At 39.5% G+C, this 20,820-nt stretch overlaps 1 long non-coding RNA gene across 1 annotated transcript in view; it reads left to right on the top strand.

Annotated features, from left to right (window-relative positions):
* LOC133268255 (uncharacterized) overlaps positions 1-5,244 on the top strand; it is a 38,924-nt gene extending 33,680 nt beyond the window's left edge. Inside the window, exons 2-3 of the long non-coding RNA XR_009743018.1 lie at positions 3,190-3,314; positions 3,450-5,244. This is a non-coding gene — a long non-coding RNA (uncharacterized LOC133268255). The remainder of the gene's footprint in view (positions 1-3,189; positions 3,315-3,449) is intronic.
* Positions 5,245-20,820: the final 15,576 nt, after the last annotated feature.

Genomic DNA, 20,820 nt, shown 5'->3' with positions numbered 1-20,820 from the left:
CACATACACCTAACTTACTTCCAACTTGAAATATCACTCATATTACAAACATTTTTATTCTGCAGCTGTGTCTGTACATATGTCTATGCTGGTTTTCTTTCTTAGGAACAGATCTGATTTAGAAGCAAACATCTTTGTGGCTTATTAGTCTTTGGAAGGCATCGTTTTGTCCCAGTACTATTCACAGGGAGTGTTGTGCAGAATGCTGATTGACAAGAGTTAAATTCAAAACATGTAGCCATTTTCTGGTGTGTGGTTTTTTTCCTGATTGAAGGAAAACTACTTAGATGTTTGTTTCCAAAACGGCATCTGTCAGCAATCAAAGGGGAAAAATTGCATAAAACAAATGCAATTGTTTGGAGTAGCATTTCCTGGATCATGTTAAATGCTTGATTTGCTCCCCATTATGCTCACCAAATAATTTTATTTTCCACAATAATTGCAATATTTAACATGTTGTATTTAATCTTGTTTTAATGCTATTAACAACAGCCGTTTATGAAAGGAATAATTGCTCTACGGGTAAGAACCCACCAGCCCCAGCATCAGAAAGAACAATGGCAAAGTTAACTGCACCTAATTGTTGTGAATTTAAAATGCTGTTAACTAACAGCACTCCTCATTTCTTTGCACAGAACTACTATACTCTCAGGAAGGAAATGGTTTCATGCTTCTGTCATTCATAAGCTGGAAAGTGTATGCTCTTCTAACAGTATATTTATTCAGTGTGTTTATAATTAATATTGGGAAGTCTTATATTGGTAGAGGATGATCTAAGCAGTCTGAAAGCAGTGGTTAATACAGCAATCATGGGAGTTTGTCAGTAGATGTATAAGTACATTAGGTGATGAAAAACTATACAGACCTAAGAGAGATTTATCAGAACTTGACTGGAATGGCGTGCAGCACAATGGGTATGAAATACTAAATAAATAATAAGCGGGGTGGGTGAGTTGTTTGGGTTGAGAGGTAGGAGCCGAGAGAGCAGCAGAAAATTGAATCTGACACCAATTCAAAGGCTGATTGTTACTTAAGTATTTTACTTTATATTTAGTGTGATTATTTGGAGGGAGGGATATTTCAATAAGCAGCAAGGCACAGAAAGGACAGGTAGTGTTAACAAACCTGCAGTAACAGAAGACGATAAACGCTTTGGCCAGCCAGAACAAGGACAGTTCCTGGCACTGTGTCCATGATTTGTTTTTTTTCCCTGGACTCAGACTAAAACTTAACACTTCCCATGCTAGCCAGACCCTTTCCTGTAAATGGCAGTAGGATTGTACCTGCTATCTGGAGCGAAAAAAAACAAACCGGGATGCTAAGAAGTCGCCTAGCTCATGCACTAATGTATTTTTTATGCAGTCCAGTTTAAGGCTGGGGCGAAAAAAAGGACAAACCCCTGCATGTTACATCAGCAGTTTGTGTTTACTCTGAATCATTTGCTTGTTATCTCTCGCATCACAGCAATCTGAAGGTATTAGTGGAGCTCGGTGAAAGTTAGTTCTGTCCTGTACTGAATGGCAGTTCTGTAATCTGTGCAGCGCAGTATGATCATTTTACCATAGCCCAAATAGTTAAAGAATAGTTAGTACACAAAACAGTCAAACGGAGGATTGTGCGCCCACGAGCTCCCCTCTTTGATACAAACAGAAGTGGATATTGTTTAAAATTGAGTGGATATTTTAATATGTTTTCCTCTTGTGTCCGAATCATGAAAAGATTTGCAGAGTGTGGCTGTTTTGAGTTGTATCAGCCAAAGCTCGATGGACCTAAGGTGTATTCCTGAGAGTCCCTTTGCAGCTTCAAAAGTTCATTTTTGCAAGCACTTGAGGGAAGGCACCACTGTATAGATCCAAGTGCCCTGTCCTGACGTGGTGGTGGCCACAGGGAAGCAACCGTTGCTTGTGTGATACAGCAGGGTGATTTAAATGGGAAGCATTCCCTGCCTGTTTGATAGTCAGATGTTGTAAAAGTAATACTTCTGTTGCATTTATAGCGCACTAGAAGTGGGAAATGGAGATGGGAAAATGTCTGATTATATTTTACTGTATTTTCCGGGAAAGGATTTTAATAGTGGACAATAGCAGGATTCTATAACTTTTTCAAACTGCTTTGGAGTTGTGTCAATTCCACACCTAAATTCTGGTTGTTGCAGGGAAGTTTTGCAGGAGGGAAAAGCAACCCCCTGTGAGGCTTTGCTGGGTATCACCTGATGGTGGTAGGAAGTGCAACTTTAAAAACCAGCTTTAAAAAATATGGTAGCAAAACTGTCTTAAGAATATAAGGAGGGAATTGTCCTGTTCTTCGGGAGCATTTCAGCCATTTGAACCTTCCTATGAGAAGTCATTCATTTGAACAATAAGATCTGGTATCTAAAATCAAGAAGGAACAAAAAGCCAAAACTTTAAGGTCTCAGAAAAAAATATGAAAGAGCGTTTGATTCCTTCAGAAAGCTGCTGTCACTGAATCAAGAATAAACTTGAGCAGTTTATACTTTTTGCTTTGCCTTTTACTGCTTAAATGATCAGATGTACAATTATGAGAGAAAGAAAGCAAAAAGCGTTCTTATTTTTGCTCAGTCTTTTTTCTCCCCCTCTCGGTCACGTACATGAGAAAAGTAGCTGCGATAAACAGATACTGAATCAGACTGAAAGTCTTTTTAAAAAAAAACAAAAAAAACCCACCCAAAACATTGCATGATAGTCTCTAAGCAGTTCCATCTGTCAAGCAGAAATTTTAGGCTAATAGCCTGTGGCGATCTCCCTCCGCAGTCCACTACCTGCCTTTGTCCTATTAAATCTCTTTATTCTTCTTAAAAAGGCAAAAAAAGAGAGGAAAGGAAAAGAAAGAAAAACCTTGCAGACCAAAATCATCTGAGTGATGAAGCCCCTAATTTTGACTGCCTCTCTTTGATGTTCAGCAGTGGGTTCTTATTTAGAAGAAAAAAAAAAAAAAGGAAAGAGGAGTGTGAGAGAGGGAGAGGGGGAGAGACAGAGAGAGAGAGAGAGAGAGAGAGGAGAAGACAGTGCTTAGGAGCAGATGACTTTTCATCTCCACTTCACCTTGCCACTGGGTCTGTGAGAGATTGGTTCATTGTCAAGGAGATTTTTTTTTTTACCCATGATTCCATATGGTATGGACCGGGCTACATGTTGCCCAACATGCCAGTGCAAATGTTTTCTCAATTAGGTGTCTTATCTCCCGTGAGTTAGCATCAGATGAAGCTTGCTGACAGCATAATGGCAGGGAAAACCTCCGACGGCTCCATCAAATGGCAGCTCTGCTACGACATCTCGGCCAGAACTTGGTGGATGGTGAGTTGGCAGCAGGGCTGCCTTTTTTTTTTTTCTTTTTTTTTCTTCCCTTTTCTACTTTCCCTCCCTCTTTGACAAAATGTCCCAGACCTCACATTTATCAAATTAACATTTGATTTTTTTCACACTCTTCAGTAGAGCAGCCTCACACTTGTCCCACTTGTGTGCTTTCCCCTGTGTAACAGGAGACCGTTAATGTGCACTACAGTTTCCAGAGGGAAGCTTTTTCAATTCTCCTTAAGGGGGAAAAGAGGGAAAAAAAAAAAAAAACCTATGCAAAGAAGTAGTTTTGCAACGCCTTGTGCAGAGAAACTTGTCTCAGTCGGCTGCTTAACGCTCAGTTTGTTTTACTTTATCTGCTGCTTTCAAGCATTCGTGTGCGTGTGCGTTTTTTCCCATGCGGTATTTTGTAAAGAGGGGAGGTGGAAAGTTCAGTCCGTTACAAAGCAAGTTGCTTTCCTGTCAAAGCCTGGACCGGTGCGGGAGTGTCGTGGTGTAAAATCATCACGTGTGAGAGGAGCGTGTTTTGCGAGGTGCTGCCTTTCCTCGGAGACCCTGAGCTAACTTTTTCCCTCCGCCTGTTTACGTTAGAACAGGTTACCGGGCTGTGCTGACCTGGAGCCATGTGTTACAGATCCCGCAGAGTCTGGCTCTAGCTGCTTTTGGGCGCAATTAAAGTTTCCCTAAAAGTCCCAACGTGCTCCGTAGAACGAGTTAACTAGCATGTCATGGTCAGCCGGGCCAGACAACCTTTGACATCTTGAATCTATAAGAGGTATAGTGAGTTAGGAGGATGCACAATAGCCCATTGTGGCAGAAGATGCAAGTCCTGTTGTGAGGAAGAGAGTCCTCAAATCATTACTGCCCTCGTTAGCGTGTTGTCCGTTAGGGATTAATTCGTTAGCAGCGCATTTTTAGTTTTCTGTAATTATTATTCTTGTGGCAAGCGTGAATTCTTCCAGTGAGAGGAAAAGTTTGCTGCCAGGACAATGAATGTATTATCCGCTCCTAACTGGACCGTGAACCTCAGCTCGTTTCACATAGATATCAGTTAAAAAAGGACTGGCGAGTGGAATTACAAAACAAGGCATGATCACTTTCATTGTATGATACGCTGAAACAAGTCGGGGGCTTTCCCTCCCCTTCGCCGCCCCGGACCAATTTTGGTATCATTTGGAAAGTTTAAGACCTCTGAGGACTTGAAAGACTTTTAAAAGTGAGATCCGGAAGGTTTTTATTCTGCAGCTTGGTGGTGGCCATTGTGTATATCATGTGGCTTGTATTTAAAGGTGTTTGGGCTCGGGGTTTATCCATTTTGTTTTGTCTAAACTCTTAATTTTTTTTAACCGTCTATTAGAGGTTTGCCAGCGGTTGCCAGTGAAATGTAACATGCAGCTTTTGGTTAATGGCAATAGGGAAGTCTAACCACTTTACTTATAGTACTGATTTTCCAATTAGACTTTCTGCCAGGGGAAGTTGGAGGGGGAAGGGGTATTTGCATGCACATAAACTGTTGATTATTCATGTGACTTTTTTTTTTCTAGCTTGTTAAACCCTTGTAAATAAGGCTATTGATTCTTTGTTATCATTTTCAAAGCGAAGTTTTCAAGTACCTGTTTTAACCACAAGATTTAGAGCATGCTGTGATTTATTTTTTGTCTTATTCTAAGCCATGTGTGTATTTTATTACCACTCCTCTTTTATTGTCTATCGGCTGCTTTTATGATGAGGTATGTCCGTAGTTTACTATTTCATAAGTATCCTCAAATGTTACTTAGCAGTTATTTACACCCTGTAGAAAGTGTCCGAGGAAGTTTCATTTCAGTCACATCTATTTCACACATGTTTTAGTACTGTGAATATAATATGTAATAATGCTGGAAACATTTAGTAATGCACTTGCCTAAAAATAAACAGTTTTATAACCACACATGCTGTTGTTTAGATTAAACGTTGCAGAAAGTTCTCCTTAAACTTGAACGTCACACCATTTATTTTCTAAGAGAACAAAAAAAAAACCCACCCCACTAAAATAGCCTTGTTTTGTAGAAGTTGTGCTAGCTGAAAGAGATGGTATTTTTAACTGAAATGAATAATTCAAGATCTTTACAATAGATGTGTTAATTGCAAATAATTTTCATACCAACTTTCAATTATTGATGGACTAACAAGCAGTTTTTCATACAGTCAGTGCATCTAAACCGTACAACAAAAAGTAGATATCTGTTTCTTTTTACCCCCTAAACCTCATCACAATTGCCACATTCTTTTAATCAAAAGTAAACTAGAGAGCAGATTTTAATGTTTTAAAGACAACAACAACAAGAAAAGCTTTTAAAATTACCTCATGCATCGTCTGGCTGCACAAAATCTCAGCTGCACAGTGCTAAACTTCGGTTTGGTACTGCCAGCATACAAAGAGATGAGTGAATACCCCTTGCACCCATATGGACTCAGCTGCCAGCACTGTGATATGCAATTTTGCTTTTTAATGAATCGTAAACAATTTGTGTGTCAAACGAGGGAGTTTGTTTTCTTTCTGGAGCAGGTTCGAAATCCATTTTGAGCTCTAGCTGGGTACTGTACTGGAGTATTATGCCCAAATTTAAAGGTTCTGTGTCATTTTGATGAAAAGACCTGTTATAATGAAAGAAACGGCTTTATAAAAGGCTGGGGGTAGTAATCTCTCTCTCTTTCTTTCTTTCTCTCTCTGTCTCTCAACCTCACACTCTCCCTCTTTCACTCCAGTCTATAGCATGTTTATAGCTAGCTGGAGATAATGGAGATTGGGTGATTGCATGATTAGGAAAATGAATGGATTTTAGCATTGGGCAAAGCAGCTTGCATTTTTGAAAGGTGCCTTTAAAATGCAGAGTTCTAATTTTGACCTTATTTTCTTTCATAGATAATCTTTATTAATGCTCCTTTAATTCGGTTTCCCTCATTGCAGCTAGTTTTTCTCTCCAGCCATCTGATGGAATGGCTAATATATTTTATCTTACTTGCCAAAATAGTGCGAGGTCAGAGTAAAAGAAAAATGTTATTTATCTTTCTTGGAGACAGTTAGAAATGTTTCAAACTATTCCAGTAGAACCCGCAGTATTTGTACGTTTTGGCAATAATTGCATCTGTCACCACAGTTTTCAGGCAATCTTTTGACACCCAAATCTATTTTTTCTTATGCTTTTATCAAGTAAATGCAGCAGCAGTTATTTTGGCTATATTGTAATGTGAGATTTTAGCAGAAAACTTCCTCCAAAATGCTGTAAATTTGTGTGAGAAGGAATTATATATCTTTAATGTGTATGTAATAGCAAATACTTCAACCAGGGTAGCGGGCCAAAGATAGGAGATGATTTATTTTGTTGGAAATGTGATCATTATTTCTTAATCATTGGCACTTCTTTGTCAAATTTACTGCTGTCATAGAGACACTAAAGGGTTAGTCATAGAAAAGTTTCAGTACTGTCTTGCGTTTGTAACAAATATGTGCAGCTGTGCTACTCTTATAAACATTTATCTCAAGCTGATTATTTTAATTATTTGCTCTAGCAAGCCAATGTGATGTGACTATTCTATATGTTTAATAAGGGATTGTCTGCAAAATTCCTTTGCACAGGGTTATTGAAATACAAGTGCAGCAAAGGTGTAAACTGGAGGGAAACTCTCCATGACAACACAAAACTAAAGACCTTAGACCAAATTCTGCTCAGGTTTTACACTGCCATCAGCCTGGAGTCGCTGTGTTAAGAGGAGTGGAGCGACTACAGGTTTACTTACCTGAGCGCCTGGGAGCCAACTTTGCCCTATAGTTTGAGTTATCTCAGTCCAAAGAGTTTCAAACCCCAAACTGTTTTCCTCTGTGAAACATCTGAGGAAAATGGCCTTATTAATAAGTTAGGAGCCATTTCAAAGGACTCCATGTCCGAGTTAGCGAACTGCTGTTATTGAATGCGACAGCTAACACAGGTCTTCAGTCATTCTCCAAAATAATTGTTTTCTAGTTTTATTATCCAGTTATCGCTCCATAGTTCCGTGTATATGCCTTTATTTTCTTGAGATACCGTAAGTTTAAAACCCAATTTGTTAAAGACAGTCGCACTGGACTTGCTCATTTTGTTACTTGAAAGGTGTTTAACTCGCCATCATTTTTTCCCTTAAGCTCTTCGTAAATGCTTTTCTTTCACACATCTGTGCTCCATTTTTGTAAGGAATAGCTGAAATTGCTCAGGTAATTTATGCAGTAAAAAAATAAAATTTCAGAATGTTACTAGTATTCCCTTCTATTAAAAATTAGTGGAATCTTCACTATAAATCTCATTGTAAATGAGATTAAAGGTAATGGCACACCTAATAAATATTTAATTTCATCATATGGGAAGCTAATTGTTACTGTCAAAGCTAAAATAGTCCAACGCATGAAACACTCACAAGTAGTATTTCTTATTTAAATCCCTGAGTGTATCTATACATACTTGCATATATGTTCTCTCACCTAAGTTTATCCTGGTGATCCCCACATGCTGTGGAACCATTTGTGGCTTTGCCGATTTGTGCTTCCTACTTACAATTATCTGTATATCAGAAATCATACGGGTATTACCAATTATCCTGCTCCTGCCTCTATAAAAACAGTGTTAACAGTGAACCGTTGCAGAATGGGGTTTGTTTTATACAGTAACTCTCGTGTGTTCATACACTGCTCTATAAATGCTTTCAATAAAATCATTCTTTCTCAGAGTTGCTAAACTCCATGTATAACTATTTAACTTGAACATACATATTCAGTGCATGGCTATACACACATTATAGTATCTTCATTTTCTGTATGTGACCTCCTTTTACCTACAAGGATTTGCCCTAGTTATTTTCTACTCTTTTCCTTCACCTGTCCTGAATATTGCCATGAATGTTTCTAATTTAAAGCTAGAGGACTCAGTGGCTGATTAGAAGACAGGAAATTGGAGGATTAAACTGTCTGGTTGAACTTCCTTTACTTATCAGTACTGAGTAACTTACACTGGATTATAAACTCATTGGGACAATTTCTACAATGTATCAGTACTTCTGTTTTCTTAGTCTTTATTTTTCTGGAGAAAATATGGGAAGTTTGTGGCTAAAAACAAATACTTTTTAATAACACTGAAGCACTGGAGGCTTAAATTGAATTTGTATAAATGTTTTCAAATATGAGAAGCCATTCAATTTTAAATCGTGCAGGTCTATAATATATATTTTAAATTAAGTTTAGTATGTAAACAACCAAGCAACAGATACTTTTGGGGAGGGGGGGTGGGAAATGACATCATTTTAGTAAGAGGAGAATGCACCATGTTAACCCTTGTTCAACCCTCTTCCCCTCGGAAACTTTCGCATTTGTTGTAGCACAATGGTGTAGCTATAGGACACCTTGAGGAAGGGCAAGAGGGAAAAGCCAGTTTATCAAAAAAACTTTGTCTGAACTCCTAGTGCTGCCCTTTGAGCTGGGAGCCAGCGATCTGATGTCTTTGCCCAGCATTTACTGGCTGGAAGGATGTTGTGTAGATAGCTGTCTTACCAGGAGGATAATGAAGAAGAGCACAGCTTTGTACCCTTAATTCCAGAGTTTGTTGTGGCCGCTGGTTATGAAATTGTTGTAATAGTTGGGAAAAGCAAGTAATAGGAGGATCTATTTTGTGAAGGATAAATAAGAGAACTTCTAATCTCAATCCATGCTATACCTAAGGTATAAGGCAAAAGAACCGAAAAAAGAAGCAGTGCCTGAAAGGTCTGACACCTTGATCTGAATCCGAAGGCTGTGAGACTAATCATATACTGGGTCTTTAAATTGATTGGGATGGTTGTGGTAGTTTCTGGCCATCTGATCCTGCCCTTCACTAATACTGGGTGTAATTGAAAATGGAGGTGAGAATAAAAAAATATTCTGAAACTTTCTGCTGGCAAAGTCCCAGTAGTTTCCGTACGAACAAAAAACCAGCCTGAAACTTGCTGTAAGTCAGGAAGTAAATATTTGTTTTCCCTTCCTTTATAGGGAAGGAAGAAGGTAACATTTTTGGTTTATCAAGAGGTTCCCTGTGTTTTAATCCCAGTGCGAAAAGAATTCCGCTGTGCTGCTAGAAGTGTGCTTCACTTCTCTCCCTCAGATGTGGTCACTGACACTGCTTAATATTTAAAGATGATTTTAGGATGAATCAAGATGTTCCTTTGTTGATATTTGAAGTCAAATATGCTACTCCATAACAGCATGTTTTGGATTGATAATATCTTTATTCCCGTTAATGCCTATAGAAACTTCCCTTTCACAAATACTGCAGGTAATAATTACAGGACCCACTGCAAATGTTAGAGCTCCTTGTGCATGTACATAATAGCATGTTTTGGATTGATAATATCTTTATTCCCGTTAATGCCTGTAGAAACTTCTCTTTCACAAATACTGCAGGTAATAATTACAGGACCCACTGCAAATGTTAGAGCTCCTTGTGCATGTACATGCACACTTTATGTACGCAATATGCTTACACGTTATCCACCCAGGAAAAGTGGAGGCCCTGCCGGACTCCCAAGAAATCCAGCTGATCTCAGAGCAGCACGAGCTGGTCTGATGGCGGTGTCTTCGGAGCAGGAGCTGTATAAGCCTGCCGGAGCTCTTTTGCAAAAGGTTTTACAACTTCTCTTCACTGTGATGAAGATCTCTGGATCTATTTTCCATAGAGTAGATTATGGAAGAGTAGTTTTCAATAAGGTAAAAATCATTAGAATAGATTAAATAGATGTGTTGGCTAATGGGGTGAGATTCAAAATATTTTGCCTGTATAAGCATGTCTGTTGTTCTTTGGTGGTTGTTTTTTTTTCAGAGGCTGTGAAATGCAAAGTTAGCAATACAACTAGATATGGGTGGAAGTGTTGGATGGTACAGATGGCACTATAAGCTTGTAGACTTTTTACTACCAATAATTGCAATGCCCTTTCTTTCAAAGGAGCGCAGGTTGCCCTTGATGTACGCAAACAGCCATATTAATTTCACAACCCAATTGGAATCGCACACACGGATTGAGGTTGTCAATAGGAGCAGTGTGGAAATTAAGAGCACAAATAGTGCTCACAAATAGGCCTTTCTGCCTTAAACGTGACTAACCGAAGAGACACGGGGTGTATCTGGTCACTAACAGTACTTCCATAACTTAGCTGTGAGTAAATTAGAGGGGAGTTTTTCCATGTTTTAGTTTAAATCCAGAATTCAATTAGGCTGGAGAAAATGGGCCTGATTCTGCATGGAAATATGTTAATAAGTATTCCTCTTTAGTGAAGAAAATAGAAAGTACAGCATGGCTTATTATTTTACATCTAGGAAATATAAAGACTAGCCCAACATGACCCATATTAACCTTTTATGTTCAATAAGAAAGGAGAAAAATTGTTCCATTTGATTGCTCACTTATTCAACATTTATGTTTGCTCTTGGGAACACATAAAAACAACACACGTGTACTTCTGTTTGTCAGTGTGGTTTTTGTTTTACTAGAAACTTTCTTTTGTGATACTATTTGAAATAATAGGTTAAGAAGAATAGGTTAAGTGTGGTTATTTAGGACAGTGACTGCAAGGGAATGTCTAGGGTTCCCACAGGAGCACAAACAGAACAAATTCTCAAGAATTATAAGCAAACACAAGTAAAACTCTGCTGATGATGAGGACTTGCAGTTTAGACAAACTGCAATGCATATAAGCATTGTTTTAGGACTTGTTGCTTCCTCTCCTTTTATCTCGATTTCCTAAGGAAATGAAGCTTAAAAGGTGAGCTGTCTGCCTCTTGCAATGAAGGAATCTGTAGCATAAGACATTATTTAACATGCCCAAGGAATTCCCTCATGTACAAAAGTTGATGAATATTTCTTATACAGTTTGAAAGAAAATAGTAACTTTCTTACATATTATAACTCTCGCCTGTTTTATAGGTACAGATTTTTCACTATGGAGATACATAGAGATGTTGAAATTTATTCTATTCCTACGGACACCCATTCTTTTCATTCTTTATTACGTTTTCTAAGAGTCTTCTACAAACGAATTGGGGAGATATCTTCCACAGAAGTACATGGGCATGTAAGAAGAGGACATAGATTTGAAATGGTGGGAAGTCCATGGTGAAGGCCTGGCTCCTGGCAAGTGACGTCGTTTGCCAGTTTATAAGTGTGTTGAGAAGAGAAAGTCTAAAGTATAGAAAGGACCGACCAAAGCATGGGTATTCAGCACAGGCACCGTAAAGGAAACAGAAAGGAGTGCAGACTTTGATATGAGAACATGTTTTCTGTCACTATGAAGAGGAGTGGCCAAGAGATCCCACCTGAGCAGAGACAGTGAAGCACATTTTTAGCTCCTTCTCCAAATCTCTCTTTGAAGTTGTTTCTTTTTCATTACTTAAAATACCATTCAGTAACATATGGGCTACCAACTGCTCTGGTCCTCCAGTAACTGGACCGCTGCACAGACAAATCATTTTGTGGGTTTATTTTCCTCTCTTCATATGCAAAATCATGGTTTGAATTGCAGAGTAGTAGCTCATTCACCCAAACTTCTGCACTGGGGAAACTCTATAGCCAGAAGCCAAAGAGCCATAGGACAACAGCAATGGCTGAACAAAACAAGGCTCTGTGCCACTCCATGAGATGTCCCTCATGATCAGCAGAGCAACCACTTTGAATTGCATCTGCTCAATTTGAAAATACCATGGAATATTTTAGGGAGTTCTGCTATAAACTCTGATGTAAAGTGAGAGAAGGAAAACAAGAAAAAAAAAAAAAAGAGCAAAGCCCAGGCTGATGACTTGCTCCTGTGGCACTAGGATTCAGAAAAGCCTAATGCTTCATTGTGCATGGTGTCCCACAGCCCTGTGTCCTGGTGTCTCCCACTTGCAGCTTGACAAAGTCTGTGGTTTCACAGCACATTAATCTTGGGAGCCACGTGCCCTTATGGAACCGATTGCTCCCATCTTTGAACGGTGCAGCCCAACTTTCTGACACTTGTCCTACCACATCTGTTTTCAGAGGTGCATTATGATCATGAAACTGATCCTGTGTGAAAAAACCAAGATCTTCACTACAGTGATATGCAGAGACACTGGGAAGGAGTATTTACCTAGTCAGAAAGTGAATGATTGGCTGCCTAAGAAGGGAAAGATTGATGGGATGGGAATTCTTATTTTCCCTTTCAACAGGATAAAGGGCTGGAGACAAAATGAGTTGAAGCTGTACCCTGAAAAACAGTGTGAGACAAGGCCTTCTGGAATCTGAGAAATAAACAGACTGATAAGGGTGGGATGACAGAGCTGCAGAGTTTTGAGGATGGTGACAATTTCAATTTGATGCAAACATCTGTTCATGTGCTTTGGATTGAACTAATCAAACACCTGCACTTCCATGTATGTGTTCATGCTTGCTAATGTCTTTGTTCTAATGAGTTTTCTGGGTGCATGCTCCAGGATGGGTGTGCATGAGCATGGCTTAGAATTATTATTTATAGGCTGTAGGTGTTTGCACCTGCAAAATGCAGGTGCCTGCTTGAATGCGTGTTCTGACAAGCAGCTATGCAATGTGTTTCCCTTGGTTTTTGTAGAGGTCTGCCAAATCAGTCACTAATATCTTTGTCTTATCCTTCCTGTCTGTGGAGTAGAACAATAAAACTCACATACCTCAAAAAAGGGCGTTAGAAGTTAATTAATGCATTTCCAACATTATCTGAGGACAGATACTATGACTGCAGCACATTATTTTATAGAAAAGTTACTTATGATTATAAATCTTTACAGAATTAAGGATCTAAAGGCAGCAAAGACCTAATAGGCTGTGGAGTCTTTCCATTTACTAGCAGTCTGTGTTTTACTGTTTATTTATTGCTGACTCTTATTTTGCCTTTAAGCCAAACACTATGGGTTACTCATATAGCATATGCTTCTTCACTCTGCACATAAGTAAAAGCAGTGATCTCCAAATCAAGAAAATATTATAATGAAACTTGACTGGGGATGCCTGAAGTGGTACGTATGCTCACACTGAGTAAGACACAGAGGTCTGTGTGCACACCACTTTCATATGAAGTAGGAGTTTGGTAAATTGAGTGGATTACTGGGATTTCATTAAAAATTAAATGTACAATTATTTAGATGAATTTTTCACATATGCTTGTGGGCAAACAATTTTTGATTAGTTGTTGACATATAGTACACACAGTGCGTGTGTGTGTGCGTGTGCACATGTATATTTACATGCACGATATATAAATAAAATACAGACAGTAATGCAGTGTTAGGGAAGTCCACTGGTAGTCATTAATTTGACAAGTCTCATATATGGGAAGAACAGTCATCCTCAGACTGAAAAATTGTTTTTACTACATCACATGAAGACTTATTTATCCAATAAGTAGTATAAGAGCTCATCCCAGCTCATTTTATCTATCTCTTTGAAGAAGTTTCTCTTCCAAAGGATGCCGTGTAAGGAAAGCCATGCAGTGCCTTTTTTAGCTGTGCCTGTCACTGGCCTGGGGTTGTGGGATTTACATCAGTGGAAGGAACTTTCTCAGTTTGATTTTAATTAGAAATCAGGTGCTAAAGCTGGGGAAAAGATTTGTAAAGATCTGAAGTGTCTGAAGAGGAGCGGCTTGAATAACACTGTATTAGTCATGAGGCAAGGAAGGAAGAATGTTGTCATGATTTGAAAGTAACATTGTTCAGTAAACGAAGATGTGTGAAGCACTTGCTAAACTAAATTAGTTCCGAGGTTTGGTGCACATTTGTATAATTCTGTTCATTGAAGCTTTGAACAATTGAGAAAGAAAAAACAGAAACACATCTATTAAGAAAAAAAACCCACAACTGCTTGAATTGCGTTCTGGTGGTGTTTATCTGCAGTGATTCAGCTGCCATTTTTCATAGACAGAATAATTAATAGGCACAAATAAGTGAATACAAATAATCCAGTGTAGTTTTACCCTGAATCTTACTTTGTGGTGCTGCTCTAATGAAGACTTTGCTTTGCCTCATACAAACTGAAGTTGTAGAGAAGGTTTAGGACAATGTGCGTTCTAAATACTCTACAGAGGCTGTTCCTCAATAGATGACCTTTTTCCTAATGCATGGATTCAGTATGGAGAAAAGGTAAATCTTGCGGCTTGAGTGTCCCCTGTAGAATATCATGAAGTGTAGCTATATACTTTTTATTATATTATGATTAATTCTTCTAAGAGTTGGTGCTCCCACCTCTTCCTGGGGAAGAGGGATTGCTGTCTGCACTCCTGGGTCATGTTCTCAACTCCTTTAATACACCTCTGACATTTACCTGTCTATTCAGGATCTTTACCTTGGTGCCATTACACTTGTTGCTGACTTACTCGGTTAAGAAGTACAAATAGCCCCAGCATTGCCAGCTGCAGTCCCAGGCTGGATCATTACTCCAGATTTGAGGTTAATCAACTGCAAATTCCATTAGCTTCATACAGAGTGAAAATAAAGAACAGACGGTCTCGCATGTGAGCCAGAAGTCAGGTGCAGCACAATACGGCCAGCCTTCAGGTAGAGGCATTTTTTCCCTTCAGCTAACATCTCTGAGATGAGACCGAAGGATCACATCAGAGATTTTAATGGAGGCTTTTTGGACTCCCATCCTTTCCTCCCCTTTCTCTCCACTTCCAGTTGCTAACATCAGGTCTTTACTTGATTCTGGTGGAGCTTTCACCCCTTTTTTTCTCTGAACACAGAGAAAGTCATTGCCAAGAGTTATATTCTCAGACATCTGTTCTTTACCTACTTGTTGATTGGGCCAGCAACTTGCTTTATTGTTCAAGGAAGTGCTGTGTGAAGTTGGGAGGGTATATGGGAGAAGCTTGCAGTTGAAGACCCATTAAGATCCCAAACTTGCAAATGCTGAAAAATGCACCTCATGAGCTCTGCTATTGATTTCAATAGGACTCACAATAGCAAAGCAGGACACACAGGAGAGCAGTAGCACGGACCAGGCCTAGACGCTTCCCTGCTGCTTTTATTCTGTGCGCTGTCTCCCCCTTACCCCTCAGATAGTGCTTTTGCTTGTCATTGGTGGCTTTCTTATGAGTCCATTTAAAATCTGTTTAATATTCCTCTCCTTTTTGCATGTGCTACAAGCAGTCAATATTTATAGAAATTAAAAAAAAAAGGAATCTGAAAATAGTGCCTCTGATACATCTCAGTTCTGTACAGCAAAAGCTTTCCTATCAAAGGAAAGAACTGTAGGAAAGTCAGATCTGTGGCCAGAAGTTGAGATACTGCTGTGCACAGACTGCATGGCACTTCCCAGGCTGAATTCTGACAATTCACATCAGCACGGGGCTTGCCAAAGTTTGTGTGCTGTGGCTTTTCCCTTTTCTTTGCATCTATGTCTCTTCACCCAGTTTTGGTAGGGAAGGGAGGTGCCTGCTTATGTGTATGTGTGTGTATCTCCTTATATACATATGTTAGATTATCACTGGCATGCCATTACAAAAGGTTAGGGAAAATATTGCTGCCAACAGAACTGAAGATTAAATAATTCAATTTCTGGGAACTGTAAACTAACAATCACTATCACAAATGGGCCCTTTCTAATCATAGTTTGTGGAGGAATGAAAGATGCAATTGTCTGGAATTGATGAATATGGGATCCATGCTGGCTTCAGGGTCAAAGGTGACTTCATGCAAAGGTCCCTTTCTCTCTGGCACTGCTTCCTTTGTATAGCATAGCTTGGCAGCTATCTCTTTGCACTTCGGCTACCTGCCAATGCAGCTGGTACTGTGCAACTGTCTGGTACAGACTACAAAGCATCACTCAGCAACCAGCAGCTCCGCATGGGGCCCCTTTTCTAGGATGACAAAGAAAGATGGGCTATACATTCTGCCATCTATGCCCATTAAAAAGACTCTTAAATTGCATTACTACAAGTTATTGTTAATTATGTAGTAGTCACTGGATCTCTATGATCCTTGTAGGGGTTGATAATCTTTACTGTAGGCTGGCAGTATAAGCAATCAAGAGGGAAAAGTCAGTATTTTGTGGTGTAAAAAGTAAGTACTTATGCAGTAAGTTGCTTATGTGTAGCCATATGAATGAAACCTTCATTTGGTTTTTGTACGCCACAGGTTTGTGGCATATGCAGGAACAAAACTGATTGAACTAGACAAATTACTTGTGAAGTTGTGTCCTTATAGTTTCAATATTCATGTTACAGCGAAGCCTGAGAAGTGTTTTTGTTGGTAAGCATTTATCCTGAAAGCTTTGCTGGTTGCTAAAATGTGCCTTGAGCTGAAACTGAGATGGAAGAAAACAAAGTTCCTTGGCTACAGTAAAATAAACAATTTCAGTTTAGAAATCATAAAACTAACCAGTGTTTAAACAACAGGATTCTGATCATGAAAGTGGCATCACTGGCAAGCTGACAGGACACTGATTATCCTGAATACTTTTTTTTTTTCTCAGTAGTTCATTTTCTCCCTGTTCTTTTTGTTGGATGCACTACAAACAATTTCTTAAGGAAATCTTTGTGCCTCCTAAAGCTGAGGTCCTGGTTGTCTCCTGAGGAATGGCCAAGCTACTTCTGTTCCTCACTGATGAATTGTATTGCAAGTAAATCTGCGGGCCTGATTCCAGTGGATATTTTCCAACTTCTGTAAGTCCATCAGTGTTAACATAAATAGCTGGAATAGCTAATCTGGGGCAAGCTTGGATTCACCTTCAATGAGACTTACTACATAGATCCAAGTTACTTGAACTTAAATATCTTTGGCCAACTGCTTAGCTTCTGTCAACTGGCACAGCTCTACTGAAGTTAATGGAGATGTAGCAACTTACTCCTCCTGAATTTTCCATGATGTGTTTTTCCTAAGATTCCAAGGAGAATTCTGTAAAGAAAATGATGGGACTTGATTACTCACAAATGGTTTTTTTTTACCCCCCTTTTTTCCTGCTTTCCCTGTGTTATTTATGGTCTTGCACTTGCCTCCTGGAGAGCTGGCAGGCATCCTAAGATGTACACCAAATTCTGGGGAGGAAACAACACCATTTCTGCATAGTAGCACTATGGGAGCTGCTCTGTTGAGCCTCTTTTATTTCCTCTTTTGTTCAAATTACACAAAAATCTGAGAGACACAAGATACAACAGGAGGAGATGAGAACCTTCAGTCTTCAGTTTCTCTCTTTCCTCCTTGCGTCTAATATTCCTTTTCTTGCCTTGTTCCGATATCGGCTATTTGAAATAGTTATATATAATTTAACATTATACAAAAGTATTGTCATATCAAACATAGTGAAATGGATTCCAAAAACACCATCTGGTATTTGGGAATGCACTGTGAGTTGGGAACGTGAGAAGAGATATTCTTTGCCACTTTGCTTGGGACCCAGCCATTAGCAGTGTAATTGCCAAGAAAAGGTGACAGGCTTCAGGCTTAATGCAAGTGGGTTTTTTTTTCCCCTCTCTCTCTCTTCCCCAGTCTGTTAACTCTATGAGTCCTCAACTCAATGCAAAATAGGCTGTACGGGCAATGTAATAGCAAAAAAAAAAACCACAATAGGCTCCCTTAAATTAAAAGGCAGGGCAGAAAATTAAAACAGTTACAGAGCTCCTATAAGAAGACTAGAATAAGTGAAAGCAAAATAAGCTTGTTGAGAGGAGGAAAGAAAACAAGACATGTATGCTTTAAAGCTGCAGTGTGCCGCACAGAATTGTTCTCTTAAGTAGTGGATTTGTAATGATTAGAGTTTCCCAAGCTTTATGCAAAAGCTCCTTTCAAAGCCATCATTAGTTTCCTCTAATCCACCCAAAATTGCAAAACGCATATTGTGAAGGTCATCTGTGATCATTCTAAACCTGGTTTATTTGATGTTATCTCACTTCCTCCTCTGTATCTCAATCTATCCCTTTAAGGACGGAGGGGGGAGAAGAGAGAGGGTTTAATAAATTAAAATCTCAGATTGATTTCTATGGGAATATTATTCTGATGTGTAAGAATCCAAAGGGCATGCATAGTGCAGTTTATATAATTTCACATTGCTAGACTGTGTGCTACTGTTGGCAGGTGTAATTCTAATAACTTTTGCCAATATTTCTCACCTGAGAACCAAATCAAACATGAGGGAAGTGCAAAATCAGAGATATTTGAACAAGGATCAAAGTCTCTGTATTACATGCAGGCAGGCAAATAAGCTTCGCAGCAGAGGATGAAAATAGGCAAGTAGCACAGAAAGGTTTTAATCTTTATTGATTTCCATCTACCATTTGAATTACAGCCTTATATTAATTCTGAACTTAAGAAAAGGCCACATCGATTTGTTTCGGTATGTCAGAAACGGCGATGCTACAATAGATCTGCTATTAAATTACACAAAATAAAATGATTTCTGGTGGGTGTATCTAATGCTTGCCAAATTAGATGAAATGAAAGCTAACCCTCTTAGTCTAGCTGTTGTTTTTAAATATTTATGTCTTTAACAGACATTTGTGTATGCCATGAGGGGGACTAGAAACTCCTTTGCTATCAGTCAGCTTATGTAGACATGCAAAATTCTTACAATCTCAGTCCCAGACTCACATGAAACGCTTGTCACCGCAAGTTCTTTCCATTTCTTTGCACTAAGCTTTTGCCGATTCACCACGCTGCGTTTTGGCTCCTGTTACTTATTTATTTACTGCAACTGCATTTCACTGCAAATGAGTTCTGTGTGCAACGTTTAGTCTACAAGGTGCAGCGCAGATTTTGTCAGCAAGGACTTCAACCCTTCAGTGCAGGAAAGGTGCTGGCAGGCCCACTGGGTGCCAGATTGCTTGAGGGACTGAGAGAGAAGCTGCGAGCCCAGCGCTTGCCCTCTCTGCTGCCGACCAGCAGCCACGAAGCTTTGTCCCGACAAAAACACCATAGAGGAAAAGAAGTCAAACATCACAAAAGGATCTTTCTGTTCTTTAGGAGAGTTTAGGATTGGGGTGGTGTTACCCCAGCCCGGCTCGACGTGACCTTCAGTGTCCTTTGCTTTCAAAAAGACAGTGATGGTCTCCAATACGTCTTTCATTTAGTACCAGGTTTCTTGCTTTGAAGCTTGTCGATTGAAGCGGTCCCCAATGCACTTAGTGTCCCAAAGCCTCCTGACTAAATAACCCAACCTAAGCAGCCCAGAAGAAAGATAAAGTTCAGATTTTTATCTTACACAAACAAACACTTTTCAGCTAAAATAACTCTCTAACAGAGTGTTGTATTCTGAGTCTTGTTCAGTATCTGCTGCTCCAGGAGCGCTGGCTTTGGAAGTGTGGCTCTGCTTGGGACAGAGGGTGAGGGATGCATCCAACACGTAGGAACACCGAGGTTTTGTGTGTACAGAAACGAAGGCCATACGGTCAGTTCAATGACAGAGGGACAGACCACACATGGGATTCCTGATTCCTACTCAAAGAATCCAGAAATGCAAAAAAATGGGTTTGTAATTTAATTTATGAAGGGGTGGACTGACCTATGAAAACTTCATGTGAGAGATAAAGGCCCTCAGTACGAATGAGATGTAATATTTCCTGTGTTACAGTTCCTCCTGTAACAGAAACTGCAGAAATTCTCTTTTATTTTCTTGATTATGCTTTTCTTTGACCTTTTCCTATCGAATGTATATTTTATTTAATGGTTTTAATCAACAACTACAGTTACAAAGAATTGGCTTCTTTAGTAAGTTAATACCACAAAAGTGTGTTTTAACCCTCCTTTAAGCAACTGCACCCTCTGTGAACTAAAACCTGCTGCTATGATTAGTAGCAGAAATACCTGTATTCAGTCCAGATCCTTCCTTATTTGTACTCTTTGTACAGCTTGGCATAGCCCAGGGACACCTTGGCACAAGCTGGAGCATCCCATTCCCATGTATGTGCCACCACCAGCCAGGGACCTGGGTTGAGGCACACGGACACTTTCTTGGGTGGTAAACTGCCAACTCCAGCAGCTTATAGCTTTTTATCACCTTAACAGGAATGTGCCACCCACAGCAATGTGGAATTATTAGATCTTTCCCATCATCTTTTTTCCTTCTGCTTAGAGGGCTCTGCCTCTTTTTCCCTTCTCATCCTATACCAGGCTGGGGTTTTGTTTCGCTCTCCAGTAACATGATGACAAACTGCAAATGAATAATCAGAAGTACTTAGAATTAAAATGGCAAAAAATATTATTAGTTGCGGCCCCCCCATCCCTACTCCCGCTCTGCTCTCCCGATTTCCCCTCCCTCCTCTTTTGACGGCAGGCAGAGAATGCAGATGCCAAGGCAGCGGAAGATATTTTTAAGCAGGAGCATCTGGCTCCTTGGCAGACTTCACAGGCAGTTGGTTTGGTTGTTTTGGAGTTGCCTCTGGGTCTGTCACATGTTTTGGCATCTGACTGATTGTCTGGGCTGCCTCCTCGTATTGGACATATTTTTTCTTTGACTCACCTTTGATTCTGAATTGTCTCTTTATTTGTGTTTGCCAGTGAGCA

Source organism: Pezoporus flaviventris, unplaced genomic scaffold, assembly GCF_033815535.1.
Source record: "Pezoporus flaviventris isolate CSIRO_AGI_PZ_B2104156 unplaced genomic scaffold, CSIRO_AGI_Pfla_v1 ptg000013l, whole genome shotgun sequence".
NCBI lineage: Eukaryota > Metazoa > Chordata > Aves > Psittaciformes > Psittacidae > Pezoporus > Pezoporus flaviventris.
This window is presented reverse-complemented; position numbering and strand designations above follow the sequence as displayed.